At 39.5% G+C, this 21,897-nt stretch overlaps 2 long non-coding RNA genes across 2 annotated transcripts; both read right to left on the reverse strand.

Moving 5' to 3' along the window:
• Positions 1-16,904: 16,904 nt before the first annotated feature.
• On the reverse strand, positions 16,905-19,443 carry LOC141590955 (uncharacterized). Its single transcript, XR_012520556.1, has 3 exons — positions 19,326-19,443; positions 17,165-17,276; positions 16,905-17,052 (listed from the first exon to the last, which is right to left on the reverse strand). It is a non-coding gene; the product is annotated as an uncharacterized LOC141590955 (long non-coding RNA).
• On the reverse strand, positions 17,571-18,490 carry LOC141590954 (uncharacterized). Its single transcript, XR_012520555.1, has 3 exons — positions 18,374-18,490; positions 18,108-18,212; positions 17,571-17,661 (listed from the first exon to the last, which is right to left on the reverse strand). It is a non-coding gene; the product is annotated as an uncharacterized LOC141590954 (long non-coding RNA).
• Positions 19,444-21,897: the final 2,454 nt, after the last annotated feature.

Below are 21,897 nucleotides of genomic sequence, written 5' to 3' on the forward strand. Positions count from 1 at the left end.
AATATATCACCGATTGCTTGATTATTTCCACCGGGTTTACTCTTTCCTAGACTTAATTTCACTCTCTTATTTTTCTCTTAAAATCTTCACCTATCAGGAGTCATCATTCACGTACAGGCAGAGCGCATGAATAATCTAAATTTTGTTTATGACTATCTAAATGCTAGTACAAAAAATATTGCAGGGATGTTGATTCATACACATTTGGTAAATACACTTGATCAAGTTACAAACATCGTCGATCGACACTTTACTCTAATTTTTTCTATCATATAGTGGGGCAAAAACAAGCCCTACCAACTGTATACAGGTTAGAAAGAATCCTTAGACGCGTAAGAAAGAAGTTATTTTTTCGTATCTGGCCTGACCCAGCGCAGTGAAGAAACATTAAGTCAGGAGTATGTACAACTGCATGATCAAGCTTTGTCTATGATTGGAATGAAGTTATCTCCTCACTATTGGCTTCAACCACAAATAAATAAGGAGATAAGGGGCAATTGTTGAGCCTGATATTTTACACTACCGTCGGGCTAGAATTCAGCCTCAGCAGTACCATTCAGGAAAGTTCAACGTAGCGGTCCAGGCAAGGACACAGGCTAGAAGACTATATCAGGCGGACATGGCATCATACTGAAAATACTGATCAGGGTACAACTCAGGTCATGCCTTATTATAAGTCGGCACAGTATAGCAGGCATTGTTAGGGTACAGCAGTACAGCAGGCATTGTCAGGGTACATCAGTACCGCATGCATTGTCAGGGTACAACAGTACATCAGGCATTGTCAGGGTAAAGCAGGCATTGTCAGGCTTGCGTACAAAGCAGTTTAGCCTGATAGGCATTGGTACAGGCCATGAGAGGTATGCAGGGATACAGGGGATGACCAGCATACAATATGGAGAAGATATTTACCTAGCATGGGATGCTAAACAATTAAGCACATGTTAAAAGAAACTAAGTCATAGTTGGTTCCTATTTTTGTGGAAGACTAAGTCCACATCTTTTACTACATAAGGTGATCACTTAAACCCTAACAAACAAAGAAGGAGGCAACAACAATTAGCAAGAAACGGTCAAGAGGAGAAGAAGTCAACTACAATCAAGGAAACAACCCTAGAAAAGTGGAGCTACTTCCTACTTACAAGCAACTACTCCTTCTACCTATTTTACTATAAATACGAAGCAACAAACACACATCTCATCCCACTATCATCGACTCTACCTTAAGCAAGTACTACAATTATTTAGAATTACAACATTGTTCTTATATTACGCAAAATACATAGTGAAATCCTCTCCTAGCTTGGTGCCCGTGGTTTTTTCCCATTCAAGGGTTTTTCCACGTATAAATCATTGTGTTATGTCTCCTTTTATTATTCTTTACTTTTAATATGTCTCTTTTTACTATATAATCAACCCTACAAAGGTATAACCACAATACCATCATAATAGGATGATACTAGTTAACCTCACCATAATCTACCATGGCTGGAATACCCTGGAATGTCTGGCCGGATTCCAGGCTGCATAAAAATCGGTTAAAACAATTACCATGCAAATCGGAACTGCCGTGTCCTCAGAATTTTAGTAGATGGCGGCGGCTCAGTCAACCTAATTACGCTTGACGTCCTGAAAGCAATGAAGATTGATGAAAGCCAAATCATAAAGAAATCAAATGTCCTGATAAGATTCAGTGGTGAAACAAAGAACACTCTGGGAGAAATCTACCTACCAACATACGTTGAAGGAGTCTCATCATATGAGAGATTTGGAGTCCTGGATTGCTGGTCATCCTACAATGCCATCCTAGGCAAACCTTGGATCCACAATGTCCGAGCTATCCCTTCAACTTATCACCAATGCGTCAAAATACCAACAGAGTGGGGAATAGCAACCATCAAAGGTAAACAAAAATCTGCCCAGGAATATTACACTGAATCATTAAAACCTTTCAAGGCAGGTAAGTCTCTTGCCTAGCAATTACAGTACCCTGTCAAGAGCACTTTTGTGGCAGAAACCAAAATGGAGACAGATCAGGTAATTTTAAACCCTAAGTATCCTGACAGGCATATACTGGTAGGATCTGGTGTCCTTGACAATATCAGACCAGAACTAGTAAGTTTTCTGAAGAATAAATCTTCATGCTTTGCCTGGTCCCACTTTGATATGACTGGTATAGATGCTAATTATTACCCATAAACTTAATATTGACAAATCATTCACGCTTGTGCAATAAAAAAGGAGGAAGTTTGCCCCATGAACGCAACTCTATCATTAATGAAGAGGTGGACAAACTCCTAGATATGGGAATGATCAGAGAAGTAATGTACCCTAAAAGGCTAGCAAATGTGGTTTTGGTACAAAAGAAAAATGGCAAGTTTAGAGTCTGTGTAGACTACTGTTAGGCCTGGAAATCCGCAGAAGCTCCTGATCAATATCTCATCTCAACCTGACCATCAGGCTGTCAGGCTATTAGGATATCAGGGCACACGAAGACAGGCGCCAGGCCATGGAGAGGACAACGGTCAAAATATCAGGACGATATTAGACCATGAATGCGTATTATAAAAGAGTTATATACGCAGCATTAAATGAGAAGATCTCGCAGTAAATGCAGTAATTAAGGGAGGAATATTTAGCAATTATTACAGGCAATAATGGAGAATAATTCGCATTCAATACCGTATCAGGCAGCCGTTCAAGATTAGAGCTTATATAAGGAACACTTTGAAGACATTAGAATCATCTCGTTCTTGCACAAGGAGAAGCATACATTTACATACACTAATAATTCTCCCAAATTACATAGTGAAATCCTCTCCTGGCTTGGTGCCCGTGGTTTTTTCCCATTCAAGGGTTTTCCACGTACAAAATTTTTTGTCTCATTATTGTTATTGTTGTTATATTTACAGCTTTATATTTGACCCTGATGACATGATCTATAGACCATCTAGAGCTAGTTAACCTCACACAACTCTACCCTGACCTGATTTCACCTTGCGCAAAATCTACACAAAACAATTGTCGCCCACCGTGGGGCATCTAGCTCTTTGAATACTTTTTTCTTATCCTTCAAAAAATCAAAAATCCTACAAAAATGGCCCAACCTACCGTTGAAGAACAATTGAACGCAGCTCTCCAGCAAATCACTGAGTTGGAAAGCCTGAAAGAAAAAGTAGCCCAAACTGAGGCGGAAATCTTGCAATTGAGAGAATCTGAGTCAGCTCTAAAACAAAAATTAGAAAAAACTCAAGGAACAGGCTCTAGATTCCAACCAGGAACCCCATTTGCATCAATCATCAAAAATATCGATTTTTCTAGCTTTGGGAGCCCAAGTGTTTCTAAACCTATTGATGTTGATGGTGATGGTGAACCAAAGAACGACAAGGAGAAACCTGATGAATCTGCAGCAGCCATCATGATGGCAGTGGTTCAGGAGATCAAGAAACTCAATGAAAAATACGATAAGATACCTGGAGTACCTGCCAGCATGGAAGAAGCTGCCCCTAATAGCTACGATGATTCACCTTTCATAGACGAAATAGCTAAAGTAGACCTACCAAAGAAGTTCGTAGTTAAATCCATGAGGGTTTATGATGGAACCACGGATCCACAAAATCACGTGGCTCTTTATATACAAAAAATGCTGGCTTCATCTATCCCCAACGAATTTAGACAAGTCTGCATGTGTAAGGGATTTGGAACAACCCTGATTGGCCTTGCCCTGCAATGGTACATCAACCTGCCAACTGGGAGCATCCATTCCTTCGCTAACCTGATCAACAGTTTCAACCAGCAGTTCGCAAGTAGCAGGGAGTTGGAGAAACGATCCAGTGACCTTTACCGAGTTACACAGAAGCCTGATGAGACTCTCAGGACATTCCTTGCAACATTCAACAAGGAAAAAGTATCCATACCCAGGTGTGACGTTGGAACAGCAGTGGAGGCATTCAGGCAGGGGTTACTACCATATAGTGACTTATACAACGAGCTCACTAAGTATCCCTGCTACACCTTCGAGACGTTCAAGCCAAGACTCTTGCCTTCATGAGGCTAGAGGAAGATAAAAGCTATAAACGTGGATCACCCAGTAGACCAAAGGATCATGAAAGGAGTAACAGGAAGAGCAACAAAGAAAACAACTATAGGCTTACTCCATATTCCAGGCCAGATCAGTCAAAAGTTAACCTGGCTCATGAGTATCAAGGTAAGGTTAAAGTTTATCCACCTATTTCCGAACATAACTTCAGTGTTGACATTGCAGGATTAATCTAGAGACTTGATAATATGGGATCAGCTGTCAGATGGCCCAGGAAGTCAGAAAATCCAAATCTCAGGAGAGACAATTCTAAATGGTGTGAATTTCACATGGATGTTGGACACACCACGGGTGATTGTTTCACCCTGAGGAAGGAAGTGGCCTACCTGCTAAAATCTGGATACTTGAAAGACCTGATCAAGACAAAAGGCAGGAACGCAAACCAGGGTAAAGAGAATCAGGAGCATAAGCAGGATCGTAGTCTCCCCCCCCCCCCCCACCACCACCAGTTTATGAAGTAAAATTCATATCTGGCGGTTCAGAGATTTGTGGCCTGACAAGTTCAGCGGCAAAGAAGATAGTCAGGACACCGAGGACCATGTTACCCTGCAAGCCGGATCATATCCCAATAATCACTTTCAATGATTGTGACCTGGTGGGCATCCCTGATGTTCATCATGATGGCCTGGTAATTTCTATGCAGATTGGAACCGCCACAGTAAGAAGGATCCTGGTAGACGGAGGCAGCTCAGTGAACTTGATCATGCTTGACGTACTGAAAGTCATGAAGATCAACGAGGACCAAATCACCAAGAAATCTAGCGTCCTAGTGGGATTCAGTGGTTAAACCAGGAGTACCCTAGGAGAAATCCACCTCCCAACCTACGTGGAAGTAGTCTCATCTTATGAGAAGTTTGGAGTCCTTGACTGCCTGTCCTCCTACAATGCTATCCTGGACAGACCCTGGATTCACAATGTCAAAGCCGTACCATCAACCTATCACCAGTGTATCAAGATACCAACAGACTGGGGCATAGCCACAATCAAAGGGGATCACAAGACAGCCCAGGAATGCTACACACCAGCCTTGAAGCCTTCCAAGGCAGGTAAGTCCCTGGCATAGCAATTACAGTACCCTATCAGGAGCACTTATGTAGCGCCTCCCAGAATGGAAATAGATCAGGTAATCCTGAACCCTGAGTATCCTGACAGGTATGTTTTAGTAGGATCTGATGCACCAGATAGTGTTAGGCCTGAACTGGTAAAGTTCCTTAAAAATAAATCATCTTGGTTTGCTTGGTCACATTTTGATATGACTGGAATTAGCGCTGATATAATTACACATAAACTCCATGTTGACCCATGTTTTAAACCTGTACAGTAGAAAAGGCGGAAATTTACAGCTGAAAGAAATACCAATATTAACGAGGAAGTAGAAAAAACTTTTGGATATGGGAATGATCAGGGAAGTAATGTACCCTGATTGGCTGGCTAACATAGTTGTTGTGCAGAAAAAGAATGGAAAGTGGAGAGTCTGTGTAGACTACACTGACCTGAACAAAGCCTGTCCTGAAGATCTATTTCCCTTGCCACATATTGATGCCATGGTAGACGCCACAGCAGGCCATGAGATGCTGACATTCATGGATGCTTCCAGTGGATTCAATCAAATAAATATGCACCATGCTGACCAGGAGAGTACTGCATTCATTACAGACCGAGGCATATACTGTTACACTGCTATGTCTTTCGGCCTGAAGAATGCAGGGGCAACGTACCAGCGCCTGGTCAACATGATGCTTAAAGACCAAATAGGTGACATCATGGAAGTATACATAGACGACATGGTGGTGAAATCCAAAAATGCAGAAGATCATGTGAAACATCTAGAAATAACATTCGAGATATTGGAAAAATACAACATGAAGCTAAACCCTGCAAAATGCCACTTTGGAGTCTCTGCAGGCAAATTCCTTGGATACATGGTCACAAAAGGGGCATAGAAGCCAGCCCTGAACAGATAAAGGCTATCCTGGAGCTACAATCACCAAGTCTGTCAAGGATATCTAGAAATTGACAGGCCGGGTAGCTGCCCTGAATCGTTTCATATCAAGATCCTCTGAGAGATGCAAAACATTCTATAACCTCCTCATGAAGAATAAACAGTTCCAATGGATGGATGAACATGAGACAACTTTTCAGGATCTAAAATCTTACCTATCATCTCCACCCTTACTGGCTAAACCAGAGAAGGGAGAGCCTTTGTCAGTATACCTATCTGTCACTGACACAGCAATCAGCGTAGTCCTAGTGAAAGAACAGGATGGTCAGCAACATCCAGTCTACTATGTAAGTAAACGCCTGCTAGATGATGAGTTGAGGTATGAATTGCATGAAAAATATGTCTTAGCTTTAATTATGTCATGTAATAAATTGCGACCTTATTTTGAAAGTCACCCCATTATAGTCAGGACCAATTTACCCATAAAATTTGTCCTACGTAAGCCCGAACTTTCAGGCAGGATGGCTAAATGGTCAGTACAGATTAGCACATACGAAATCTCCTTTGAACTCAGGGCAGCGATTAAATCGCAGGCCCTAGTAGACTTTGTGGCTGACTTTAGCCCTAACCTGGAACCAGACCTGATAAAAGAGGTCAACCAACTAGAAAATAAAACCCCAGACCAAGAATGGACCTTATTCATAGATGGAGCATCCAACGCCAGGGGGACAGGGTTAGGATTAGTACTTAAATCACCACAAGGAGACATGATAGCTCAGGCTATAAGCTGTGAGTTCAAAGCTACCAACAATGAAGCAGAATATGAAGCCCTGATAGTAGGCTTAAAGGTATGTCTAGACCTCGGTGTTCAAAACCTAAAGGCTGGACCCTACCTGAGATGCTTGGAGCCTGACGAAGCCAAACTAGTACTTCAAGAAATACACGATGGACACAATGGCAACCACAAAGGAGGAAAAAGCCTGGCAAGCAAAGTTCTTAGGACAGGCTACTACTGGCCTACACTGAGGGCTGACTGCTTGGAATACTATTCAAAATGCGAAGCCTGCCAAATTCATGCACCAATCATACATCAGCCATCTAAACTCCTCCATTCAATTTCCGCACCTTGGCCGTTCATAAAGTGGGGCATGGATATTGTGGGAAAACTGCCCGTAGCTCCAGGACAAAAAGTATTCATGTTGGCTATGACTGATTACTTCTCCAAATGGATTGAGGCTGACTCTTTCAGGCAAGTAACTGAAAAATAAGTAATATCCTTCATCAGGACGAACATCATTTGCAGGTATGAAGTCCCATCAGAAATAGTATGTGATAATGGAACTTAATTTATGGGGAAAAGGACCCAAGCATTTTGCCAAGAATGGAATATCATCCTGGTAACATCAACCCCTGGATATCCAAAATCCAATGGCCATGCCGAATCAAGCAATAAGGTAGTCATAAGCTGCCTAAAAAAGAAGCTAAAAAGAAGACGAGGTAGATGGGCTGAAGAACTTCCATTAGTACTATGGGCAGACAGGACAACTCCAAAATCGCAATGCGACCAAACACCTTACTCTCTGGTGTACGGCTGTGAAGCTGTCATTCCTGCGGAAGTACGAGTACCAACATCCAGATATAACCTGAACAATGTTGAGGCGAATAGAGACCTAATGCAAGATAACTTAGTTCTAACTGAAGAGCTAAGAGACGCTGCCAAAATCAGGATGGCATCATATCAACAAGCAGTCGCCAGGACTTACAACAAAAACGTTAGGATCAGAGTCTTTAAAGAAGGAGACCTTGTCCTACGCAAGGTATTTCCAAATAAGAAAGAAAAATCAGCAGGCAAACTGGCTCCCACATGGGAAGGCCCTTACTTAATTGATTCAATCGTTGGACAAGGAGCATACAGGCTCCAAACGCTAGAAGGGGAAATGATCCCGAGATCCTGGAATGTAACTCATTTAAAATTATTCCATATGTAAAGATCAGATCAGGCTACAATCAGGTATAAATTCAATCACTACTCAACCTGACGTGCTACCTGATGAACTACATGTTTTACATGCCTTGTCTGCAATTTATATCTGTTCAACTAACCTACTTATTTACTTCTTGAATCCTGAACAATTATACATGATAAATAGTTATATGCATAAATATTCAGGATTGAGGGCTACTCTACCATATATTTTTGAAACAAAATTTTGCACTTGATTGTGCCTAATGAGTTGGTAACCACCACCAGATATAGTAAATGTCAGGACCAATCAGGCATGAAATACTTGGCTGACCTGACTAGGTTTACTGCCACGGATTACAACCGACTGGACGCAGCAAGACAGGTGCAAGGGTGTTCTCTCCCAAACACTTAGTCTAAATGCCCTCGTGACAGGCCGAATACCAAGCCCTCCAGCTAGGTAGGGTACATAAGCCCTCTTGATAGGCCGGTTTTCCCACCCCCTCAACCATTATAGCAAAAAAACTATACTTGGTTGAATTACTCATGAATAACAAGATAGAACAAAAATGATGTGCAGGTTATTCAAACAAAATGTTTGACAGGCCCAATAGGATGAAACTCACAAATTCAAGCAAAGTTAAAAGCAAAATCAGCCAAAAAAATGGCCATAATGCTTATATTAATAAAAACCCTTACCCCCTGGGGCAAGGGCGCCAAAATATTCATAAAGGCCAGAGATAGTCTCCCTGACCCAAGAAAGAAAAAGAAAATAGAATATTGTTTGTCCAGGGATATCCCCCCTAGATGGGCCAAATACCAACTGAAAAAAACAAATTACTGCTTCTACTCAGAAACAGTACCACTACTTCCACCCTTGGCCGGACCAGCATCAACGTCCTGCTCACCTGGAGAGTCCGCCTCTTGTTCATTCCCCATATTGTGCAGGTCAGGATACTTTGAAGCAGCAAAAGCCATCTCAGCTTCAGGGTTCCATTTTGCCCTGGCCTCGACAGACTCCGACATAGCAGCAGCCCTTCCCTTAATATAGAAATAGAGGGAGGCATCATCTAACTTGAACTCCAGGTCATCCCTTTCCTCGGTGAGCTCCTCATTTCTATCCAAGGCCTCCTGCAACAGCCGCTTGCTTGAATCTGTCTCAGCCTTAGCAGCATCTCTCTCAGCCTGCACCCTCACCAAGTCAGCAGCTTTAGCAGCCAGGTCAGCTCGTGCAAAATCAAGCTCAGACCTCAGCCTATCATAATCTGACCTCATCAGATCAATCCTGGCTACCAAAGAAGTAGCCTGATAGGCGTTATGGAGACAAGTCGCAGCACCCTGACCAGAAACAAGAAGAAGAGTATGAATAATATACCCTAACAATGAAAACTACCCAAAACAATACACATAAATTTGTTCCAGCCTACCTCCCTAATGTGACCAAGGCACTGCCAAGAGGCGGATCGAATGATCCATGAAGCAACCGCCTGGGTAGCAGTCTCAACAGGTCAAGGGTGAGCATGACATCCGATCTAGAAGCCAGCGTAGTCCCTGATCTTCACCCTAGCAGCCTCCATATTGTCCACCCTGGCTTTTACTTCCCGACCAAGGCGAAATGTCAACATCTTCAATTTTCCTTTTTTGGGTCGCTTGAACTTGTTTCAAGGGCAAGCAGGTACAATGATGACCTTGCGCAAAGATCGGACTGTTCAGTCAAATCAATAACAGGTTCAGCATTCCCGCTTCCCTGGGAACCTTCCTCCTTGATCTTAGCCAGCCTGGCTGAAAGGTCAGCCATATCGAACCTAGCAAGGCGAGTAGATGACCTGGTGTCTACAACACGAAATACTATATTAGCAATATAAACCAAACATTATCAGGAAGCCAAAGTAAAAAGAAAAGATAGACTTACTGCCTGAGGTAGTGGCACTAACAGCCCCAGAAGGTTTAGCCGCTCTGGCAGCCCCGTCAACCTTCAAGCAGCGAGGAAGATGACCAACCCCACAACAGAGAGGCCAAGACCTCTCCAATGGAGGAATAGCAAGGAAAGCAGAAATATTGGCAGTGGGATACTCAGTTTCAGTAACCCAATCATCAACTACACACATGAAAGGTATGACTTGTTATAAACTTCTTTTTATTTTTCACTAACAAGTAAAATATGCAGGGCAAAGAGAAAAACTAAAAGACTCACCAGCAACGCAAGCCTCATGATTCAAATACGCCAGGCCAGGACCCACAGAATTGGTCCTGACAAACATGTACCCAACAACCCAACCTTTGTCATGGCCGCTGTCCAGGTTGCTCAAAAGAGGAGTAGTAGAAGCCCTGACCTTAAAACTTATACGGCCAGGACTATTGGTTTTAACGGCATAACAAGCCTTCAAATCATCAAGAGAAAAAGAAATATTATGCTTTTTACAAAGATTCTCAATGGAACACACAACCTTCCACACCATAGGCATCAACTGATAAGATGGAACACCAATCTCCTTAATAACCTCAACCATAAGAAGGGGAAAAGGGAAGCTTACAACCTGCCCTGAAAGCCCAGTCATGGATACAGAACCAACCAGGATAAGCCCAATCGGCCCTGATAGGAGAGTTCTCAGAGATCCGGACTTCAGTATCAGCAGGGATGATTCCCTTATCCTTCAGCACCTTCTCAAACGCAGGCTTCAAGCGGTTTGCAAGAGACTGATCCTCATTTAAAGCCTTCGTAGGCTTGAACTGAAAGTCACCATAGAATATTGAGATTATCTCCAATGGAGAATCACTCAGATTATTGATCGTTGAAGGTTGTGCAGCAGAAGAAGTAGGTAAATTCTCAGAAGAAGTTCCTTCAGGATTCTGGGAAGGAGGGGTTGCAGGAGTCGCTGCCCTGGTAGACTTCCTTTTTGCAGCCATTGTTGAAAAATTATGAAGAATTGATCAAAGATTGAAGAAACTGGTAATTAAGGAAACTAGAGAGAAGGATTAATAAGAGAGAAATAAAAAGAATTGTTTTGGTGGAGTTCAACTTAATGAAGCACGCAGGTATTTATAGTGGAGAAGATTAGAGTTTCAACCGCAAAGGAAGTGGATAATCATTAAGGAGGTTGTAGTAAATCTTACACGCGTCATAAACTACAGTAAAATAGCCGTTACAGGGAACTGACTAGGTATAACTTAACCGTTGGGTAATCTTCCTAAAAATAAAATTATCTCCTCATTTTTTCTTCCTGGCACACTAAAAAATAAGGAGATAAGGGGCAATTGTTAGGCCTGGAAATCAGCAGAAGCCCCTGATCCATATCTCATCTCAACCTGACCATCAGGCTGTCAGGCTGTCAGGCTATCAGGGCACAGGAAGACAGGCGCCAGGCCATGGAGAGGACAACGGTCAAAATATCAGGACGATATTAGACCATGAATGCATATTATAAAAGAGTTATATACGCAGCATTGAAGGAGAAGATCTCGCAGTAAATGCAGTAATTAAGGGAGGAATATTTAGCAATTATTACAGGCAATAATGGAGAATAATCCGCATTCAATACCGTATCAGGCAGCCGTTCAAGATTAGAGTTTATATAAGGAACACTTTGAAGACATTGGAATCATCTCGTTCTTGCACAAGGAGAAGCATACATTTACATACGCAATACTTAGAGAAATATATGAATTGTCATTGTCATACAATAATTATGCCAAATTACATAGTGAAATCCTCTCCTGGCTTGGTGCCCGTGGTTTTTTCCCATTCAAGGGTTTTCCACGTACAAAATTCTTTGTCTCATTATTGTTATTGTTGTTATGTTTACAACTTTATATTTGACCCTGACGCCCTGATCTATAGACCATCTAGAGCTAGTTAACCTCACACAACTCTACCCTGACCTGATTTCGCCTTGCGCAAAATCTACACAAAACAACTACACAGACCTAAACAAAGCCTGCCCAAAAGACCCATTCCCACTTCCTCATATTGATGCCTTGGTAGATGCTACAGCAGAACACAAGATATTAATGTTTATGGATACTTCAAGTGGATTCAACCAGATCAAGATGCACCCAGCAGACCAGGAAAACACCGCATTCATTACGGAAAGGGGCATATACTGTTACACAACGATGCCCTTTGGCCTGAAGAATGCATGGGCAACCTACCAACGCTTGGTCAACATGATGTTCAAAGATCAAATAGGTGACATAATGGAAGTCTACATTGATGACATGGTGTTTAAATCAAAGAAGGCTGAAGATCATATAAAGGATTTGGAAGTAGCCTTCAAATTCCTGGAAGATGTCAATATGAAGCTCAACCCCTCAAAATGCCATTTTGGAGTTTGTTCAGCCAAATTCGTTAGATACATGGTGACAAAAAGAGGGATTGAAGCCAGCCCAGAGCAGATAAAAGCCATCTTGGAATTAGGATCTCCCAAATCAGTCAAAGATATCCAAAGATTAACAGGAAGAGTTGCAGCCCTGAATAGATTCATATCCAGGTCATCTGAAAGATGCAGATCCTTCTATGACCTCCTCAGGAAAAACAAATCATTCAAATGGATGCCTGAACACGAAACAGCCTTCCAAGATTTGAAAACCTACCTGGCTACTCCACAACTGCTGGCCAAACCTAACAAAGGAGAACCCCTGGCGGTTTACTTATCAGTCACTGAAACAGCAGTAAGTGGAGTCCTGACCAAGGAGATTGGAGGCCAACAATATCTTGTCTACATGTAAGCATAAGTCTCCTGGATGAAGAAACAATGTATGAATTACTTGAAAAATATATGCTTGTTTTGATTATATCCTATACAAAACTTAGATCTTACTTTAAGAGTCACCCAATAATTATCAGGACCAACCTGCCTATCAAATATGTCCTGAGAAAACCTGAACTTTCAAGCAGAATGGCAAAATGGTCAGTACAAATAAGTACTTATGACATAACCTTTGAACCTAGGACAGCCATTAAATCTCAGGGCTTAGCAGACTTTGTGGCTGAATTTAGTCCTAGTCTAGTGTAATACTACGATTTTCTGTGTCTTTGGTTACTCTATCGAGTGGGACTTACTCTGTCGAGTAAGTATGTTTTTACGCAAAACAGTAGCTGGCCTGATGGGTACTCGATCGAGTACGTGTGGCACTCGATCGAGTAAGGGGCACTCGATCGAGTAAGTCACTTACTCGATCAGGTAAGTGAGTTTTTACGGGTTGTTTGTCGGGTTCTGATAGCAACGCGAGAAGGTTAAAAAAGCATATTTCGGCATTTCTTTTTCACTCTTACTTCATTATAAGTTTCACAAAAGAGAAAACAAGGTTACGTGGTTCTACTCTCTCACATTGCTATCAAATCCTAAGGGCTGGAGTCGTCGGATCGTTGAGTTCTTTACGCCGTTGAGACCGTCGCATTGTGGGTAAGATCCTAGTATAGTTTTTATATCGTTTCATTGATTTTATTTAAAACCCTAATTGGGTAATTTGGGGGTTTTGGGGAGTATTGTTGATGTTAGATTGTGATTGTATGATTGTATGTTTGATAGAAAGTAATTTCATTAAAGGACGATGTTGATTAGCCGATTGTGATGATCTTGGTGATTGTTGTTCCAGGTAGGGTTTCCCTACTCAGTATTGGCTACATAATGTGTGGTGATTGTTGTTGTGATTATTGGTTAATTATATTGTTGGTTGATCTAGACGGTTGTTGGTCGTATATTGTTGATTGGTTTGTATCTGTCTGTGATCTTCGGGGCGCGTCCCTGGCTGAGTGGAGTCACTTGCGGGAGTGCCTTCACGCCCTTCATTTGCCCTCTGTGGAACCCGTCACAGAGGGGATGTGCACATTAATGAACTTGGGTTTATCGCTCGATGGAGATGAGCGGGGATTTGGTGGGTATGGCTGCGGTCCCCCACTGGCGGCGTGGAGTACTTGTTGCGATGGGTACTCTGGCAAGGCTACACACTTTAGTGTGTAGTCAGTTGTGTGGAGATTGGAGATGGAGACTGGAGATTTGTTTGAGCTATTTGAGCTGTTTGTGTTGGAGCTTGTGTCCTCCACAAATTAGTGTGATAACATTTGTAAATCTCTTACAGGTTCACAAGGGTATACTTAGTATTTTAATCAGTTGATTAACGATTACCTAATAACGGTTGGCTTGCTAGAAAGTTTGACGTTATTATCATACCGATAGCGGTGATCAACTGGTCCCTAAAGGTCACACCTATAGGATGTGTTTGAGAGATGTGGTTATAGAAATATAATCACATTGATGCCTTATATGACTAAACAGTTAGTTAATGTGTTGATGAGACAATTATTTAATGAAGATTAAATAATATTAGTTGAGACGAATTAACTGTCAATTCGTAAATTGAATATAATAAGTTATATTTAATTAAATGTATGTAATGTTAGCTTGGACGAATTAATATGTTAATTCGTAATTAAATGTAATCGGTTATATTTAATATCAACAAGATGAATGTGTCATAGTCGTAATAGTGAGGGTACGCAAACCAAGAGGTTATGAGTTCGATCCTCACTAGATGACAATTTATATTTAACACATTTTTACATTTTGGAATAACCGAAAATAAGGAGATTATACTCCTTGCTATTTCGGGATTTGGGCCGAATAATTAGAAAGAAAAATCTACCCTAATCTACCTCATACACGGTTTAAGAGGCATGAATGGTGATTTTTCTAACTTAATTCATTCTAACTCATTTTCTTTGCCTCTCATCTAAAAAACACAAAAACCTAATTAATCAGTTAATTTTTGGGGGATCGATTCTAGCAAACAAGTTAAGGGCATTTCTCATATCGTCTTGGGTGCAACTAATAGGCGAATATCATTGCGATATTGTTTTTAGGCCGAATTTGCTAGGACCGAAAGTTGTTTCTTAATCCTTTATGCTTTTGTTTATGCAATTTAGTTTTATGACTCGTAATCATCACTTTATTATTCGTTATAATCCTTAAATTTAAAGGGATGCATACAGATAAATCCCACAAGTAGTATCAGAGCCAAGGCCACGAATTTTAATTTTGATGATTTTCATAAAATTTTTTGTAAACAATAATTAGGGTTTGCGAAAAAAAAATTATATAATCGGCTGGAATATTTTTTTAACCGTGGAATTTTTTTTTCCTTCTGTTTCTGTTACTGTTCACGGATGAACAGTATCTTTAAAAAAAAAATTCAGTTTTTTTTCTTTCGGTTTTTCCTGAAAAACCGATTAAAGTTTTTTTTGCGGCTGTTTTTGTTTATGCCGATTTGAAAAGCATTCGAGAAAAGGAAATTTTTTTTCCTGTTACTGTTCACGTGGTTACTGTTCACAGAGGACAGATTTAAAAAAAAAAAAAAAAATTTTGTCTTGTTTCGGTTTTTACAGATAAAACCGTGTACAAAATAAGAAAAGGGTTGTTATTGTTTTTGCTGTTATTGCCGAAAAGAAAAAAAAAAATTTGTTTTTCCTTGATTAGCCGAGACATATAAAAAAAAAGGATTTTGTTTTTGTTTGTTTTGGCCAATATTAATTATACATTACCTTTACAATGATGATTAAATGTTGTGAAACGGTTCACAATTTTAAGATACCAAATTATTTTAAAGCAGTTTAAAATATTAATGGATTAAATTCATATTACAAGTTTAATATGAATTAAGATTGAAATTAATGTGATTAATTGAGGAATTGTCACTTAATTTGATTTAAATAGGTGGTTTGGATAAAATTAATCAACATAATTAAAGAATTATGTCTTGCATGTTTAATTTTTTTTAGTTGATGCATTTTATTTTAGTTGAATGAATCGATTGAATGGTTTAATTTACGTTTTTTTTTTTGCAATCGGTTGTAATTTGTAATACTTAGTGTGGCCTTAGTTAATTATGTTTTCGTAATGAAGGAAACATAATTTTTATGTAATTATGAGATCTCGAATCTCCTTTATTTTTCCTTTAGTTTTGGGTTTTGAAATTAGAATGTAATAAATAGGTTTATTATGTAAATTTATTTATTGTAATTTTCAAAGAAGACTAAAGATGGAGATTGGAGCTCACTCCCTCAGCATGGATCAAGATGGAACATCAAGACAAGCTTCTCGGGTCCAAGGATAGGCCACACTAGGACTTTTTATTGTTTTTACGTTTTCATTCTTATTACTTTTCATTCACATGCTAGTTAATGCATCATTTTCCGCCTAAAACCAAACCACCTACTACTAAAATGCACTACTACAAAAATGATCAAAGAGAACGGTCTCTAACCGTTCTTATAGGCACTTTGGACCGTCCTGTGGCCAAGCGTTCTCTTTGATATAAGAGAACGGTTGAAATCAAGTCAACCCAGTCTCTTTGTAACAACAATCAGAACGGCCGAGCTCCACAACCGTTCTCTTTGATATAACACACAGAACGGTTGCATATAAGAACCAGTCTCTTTGATAAGGCCGTTCTCTTTGTTAGAATTTTAGATTTTTTGGCGCCTTCGTTCTACCTTTTCAAAGAGAACAGTTGTGATGGTACTAACCGTCCTGGTTGTTAATTTTGTTTTTTTTTAAAAAAAAAAATCTATTTTTATCGTAACCCTACATGATTGAATTGTATAGCTCATAAGAATTAAACCTGTTACAATTCAGAAACTCTAGCAATTTTTACACAAAAACCTTCCGATTTAATTTGAACCATTAGGACAAATCCTATTGAAAAAAAATACAAAATACAAAATACAAAATACAAAATACAAAATACAAAATACAAAATACAAACCTTCCTATTGAATTAAACTTGTTACTACCAACATATGTTTGCATGAAAACCAAGGAGCAAAGCACCATAAGAACATCGGCTAGATAGCTACTGGGATTCTCTAATAAACCTAAGCCAAACAATACCTTCTCTAACTCAGTAATGCTTTATGAGAAACTGTTTGTTCACATAAAGACAGGGACTCTTGAGCAATATATTTCCAACGACTTAAATGAGCCTCCACCATTCCCATTTCTTTCGATAGAGCAGAGGCCATCACATTGAACTCGGCTTTAATGTCCTTTCTCCCTGAACAACACTCAAAACTTAGAGATGATGCCATATGTAGATTAATCATCATTCAAATACCAGATATACCAGAAAAGGTTCTGCGCTACAAGAAAACAAATATAGTACATACTTTGAGGATTCTCCTAGCTTCTAGTTCTCAGCCCATAAACTCCCTTGCATTGCTCTGGCCAGCTTCAACTAATTCATTGGCTTCAATTTTTTATTTTGAACATCTTTGGATCCTAAACCACATAAAAGGTAGTCATGAAATACAAGTTCCTATACGACTATATAAATTTACAATGAGCATACCACATACCACAGCAAATTAGTGAAATTTTTTAACATTACCAGCTAACTTACCAATTATTTCTGCTAAGATACATAAAATATGAAAATCTTTCTTTAATCATATTCTTGCACATACACCTCAAAAATATAGCCTTCTAGAGCATAAATTATTCCCAACTCTTTGGCAAACAACTTCACGCATAATATAGATACAGCCCACGATTTTATCCAAAAAAAGTAGACTCACAAAAAGCAAGTTACCTGTTTTTAACTTCAAAACTGCACATCGGAAGGTGAAAATTAGGGATCACAGCTGCTTGAGGAACCTTATATGTTCTGCAACACGAAATATCGATCATATGTGAGCATTTCGAGAAGATTTAATACCATCCTCAGACATGGCGATTCAATAACTGAATGTATAAAGGTAAGCTTTTACTGATATCTCATCCGCATCCGCAAAAAGAAAAACTGACTAAGCTAGCAGCACCAACTCCCTAACTAACACAAACATGGAACTTTGGAAAAAAGTCTTACAAAAAAATAACGGTAGTATTTCTGACTGTACAACCAGAAAACTGAAATTGAGACGCATCACACTCTATACACCTACATCAAAACGCAAACCCAAAGACTCAAAAAATGAAAACAAACCAGCAAATGTTCTGAAATAACACTACTTAATCGACTAATGTAAATCTATGATAAAATTGCAATTTCTTAAATTGTATACATAATGAACGCATAAGAGGTTGCGATTAGCGATCTAAGTAGTTACTCACTGGGAAACGACTATAAGCTGGCATTGAGCCAAAGCAGCCCCTACTAGATCGGCCGAGAACTCCGCAAAGCCTCAATTACGATGTCAGGTTTTAACCAACCCTCAGCTGCAAGGAAAGAGGCACAACAATAAGGGCCTGAATAACACCAGGAAGGGACAAAAACTAAAAAGATAGAGCTATGTTGCCTAGACTTACCAAAGAAAGACACTTATCCGTAAGTTACCAATGTTAACTGGTAATTAGTAAGGAGAAAGAGCATTTCATACCTTTCTGAATAGTACAACGAGTCTGCATCAGATTTTCTACCCTGCCCATATAAGCAACCATACGTATAGGTGGGTTCCCAAATCCTAGTTTAGATACGATCTTCATCAAAAATCGAGCAACCTAAGAGTAAAAGAGAAGATAAATGCATTATGATCTAGAACTAACTTCACTTCTTCGCAAGCCATAATCAGCCATAAATCTGACAATTCATATTCTGATTCCTAAATGCAGATTTAAGTTTGGCTTTATACTCGAGAATGGGTAACATTAACGTCAACACTAGTCCTTAAAGGTCAGATCTCGTACTATGGCCAACCAAACAAATACCACCAGGAAAAATTACCCAAGTAACTTTCCCCATGTATAAAGATGTTTTTCAGGATGACCCAAGATGAAAGTTGCATTGAAGAGCAACGTGAAGTGTGGGGTGTTGGAGATAGGAGGGAAGGAAATAATTGAAAACATGGTAAGCAATAGGTAGTACCTAAAGTAACAACACAAACATTGTCACCTTCATAGGTACAAGCAGGGACATAGACTGCAAGTAATCAACCATTATAACCATGAACAATCAGGAGATGTTAACATGCAAAAACCCCTTTCCTAATGCAAATAATCAACCATTATAACCATACCGTCAATCCAATTCACAAGCCACACAAAACTCATTCAGTATAACTTCCTAAAATATTCAAAAAGCCCAGAAACCAAAATAACTAAAATGGATCATCCACATTGAAATAAACACAAAATCAGACAAAAGATTCAAACTTTGATAATGGGTATTGATCAATTCAATAAGAAATGCAATAGATTAAAGTAAAAAAGGTGAAAAATAGGACATTAACCTGAATAAGAAGAGAGGAATTATCAAGGGCTAAGAAACCACAACCACCTCTGGCTGCAACCTCATGAAGATGTGAGTGACTTCGTAATAAAGAAGAAACTCACTCTCTTTCTTTTTGGCAGATGCCTTCTTAGCTGCCTCTCTTGCTTCAGCTGCAGCCTTGTCTTTCTCAGTTCATCACCAAAGAGATCCAAATCACCAACATCATCATCTGCAACCGCTTCCTGTAGGCAAATCAATAACAAATTCAATTATAAATGTTAAACTTCAGAGAGTAACGATGCACAATGTCAACTCCTGTTAGAATTCCCTGAAGATTGAGTTTTCGCATTTATAAGGAAAATTTGGTAGGAGAATGTGAATGGAAGAGCAAAAATCTTATTGGAGTAACCAATTGAAAATGTAAACTGATCATATTCAGATACTAATGCTACAACTATTGTAATAATAACAAGCATACAAGATCCAGTGAAGCCTTTCACAGTTCATAGTCCATCCTCTCGCTTTAAACCAAAAATACAACTACGGAACTATGCAACAATCCTATATAAAATCAACTAAAGTAAGATTTTAAAATAAAATCTAACAAATTCTACACTTAAATCTAAGAATTTAAAATAAAATAACAATAACAATACTAAAAGCAGATAAAAATAGATCTAAATTGGGAGAGAGAGATGTTGCTTCGTCATTGTTGTCTCGCCGTTGTTGGCAGTGACGGCCAACATATAATTCAATTAGACCTCAAATATATATCCAAAACTGAAAATCGAATACCTAGATGATGAAATATACCTGAATTCCCAAATCGATTTTGATAGCAAATGGAAAGTCGGAAACTGGCGATTTTGATAACAAGTAGTATTAGTACCCATGATTTAAGATGAGACTCATTATGAACGATTAAGAGGAAACAAAAATAACCTACATCCATTTCCAGTGACGACTTCAATGGCGATAATCCAGAAACCTGTGCTTTTTGAACTTGTGCGATTGAAGGGTTCGTCGAGGTGGATGGGGTGTCGCAATGGAGTCTGATCGAGACTCGCCGAGGCGAGAAGCAATAATGGGTGGTGTTTGCGTGGATGAGATTGGTGTTCACCAGGTTTGGGTAATGAAGAGAAGAAGGTTGGATTGTTGGTGTTCCAAAGAAAGCAATGGAAGTTGTATGTGCGGTGAAGTTCGATATTATTTAGGATTTACAAATTAACAAATAGAACGGTTGATAAAGAGGGACTGTGCTCTTTGTTTTTCAAGGAGAACGGTTCTAAATATTAACCGGTCTCTTATTTCTTTTAAGACGGTTGGTCAAACCTAACCGTTCTTTTGTTAATTTACGAGCACGGTTGGAAGAAACAACCGTTATCTTTGTTAATTTATAACAAAGAGACCGGTTCCGCTATCAACCGTTCTCTTAGAGGCGTTCTCGTAGCCTTAAATTGTAGTAGTGATGCATGAAAATTGACTCATATAGGTTGTATGTTAGTTTTCATGGACATACAGATATCACAGACTTATTAAGCCATCACCTTAGTTTAGTCATTCTCGCATGCTAGATATTAGTTCACTTAAAATGAATTAAAATAAAGTTGATGGGATCTTCCTCTAAAACGGAAATTGAGACTAGTCTTTATAAGGGCAAACAACTATGAATCCCTTCTTCGTCGGTAGGCATAATATGACCCCTTCTACGTTGGGTAAGTAGTTGTGTTGACTTAGTTTACCTCAACATCATAGTCCGAAGAGTTTCTCGTGATTATGATGGACTAAAGATAGAATTTGCAGAAATTTATCGACCAAGAATTCTAACGGTATAATTAGCTAAAAGGTTAGCTTATCAATTTACAGATAATTGAGTCTTGGGATCATTTATATAATTCTTGAGGGAGGTCAATTGTATAAATGTTTTGAGTCTTCGCGTTATGACAGTAGTTCATTAGACTTAAAAATTATAAACGATGCACATGCTTATTTTTTTATTCTTCTTCTCGTAGTGTAGAACACGTATATTTTGATAATACTGTTACAACTAAATGGTTGAAAATAACGCAATCCCAATGCCCAGTGCCACACTTGGACGCGAGTCCTGGCTGAAAGCTTTCATGGACAACATGAATCAGTCCACGCGACTGAAGAATGATGGGTCCAACTTTGCGGACTGGGAGGCGGCACTACGGAATGTTGCCATTGTTGACGGTAAGCTCAAGTACTTAACTGAGCCAATACCGGTCAACCCAGGCCCCAATGCAGGAGTCAACGAGTCAATTGCTTATAGTGACTTCGTTATGGAAGCGGGTGCGATAAAGAACGTACTCATCTTTGCAATGGAAACCAATTTGCAGAGACGCTTCATTGCTCAAGGTGCAAACAAGATTTTCACCACACTCACTAATGAGTTCTCAAAAGCACCGAGAATCGTTACTTATGAGCACACCTGTCGCTTCTTTGATGCGAAACTCCAGAAAGGCCAACCAGTTAGCCCACACATTCTTCACATGATTGAGAATGTCGAGAAGCTGGAGGCACTTGATTGTAAAATCAGGGAGAGCATTGTCATAGACCGAATGCTTCATTCTCTTCACGATGGTTTTGCCCTTTTCAGGGCGAACTACTACATGAATGACTTGAAAAAGAGTCCTCATGAGCTACACTCCCTTCTCGTATAAACCGAGAAGG

The sequence above is a fragment of the Silene latifolia genome, chromosome 7, assembly GCF_048544455.1.
Source record: "Silene latifolia isolate original U9 population chromosome 7, ASM4854445v1, whole genome shotgun sequence".
In the NCBI taxonomy this organism is placed as follows: Eukaryota; Viridiplantae; Streptophyta; class Magnoliopsida; order Caryophyllales; family Caryophyllaceae; genus Silene; species Silene latifolia.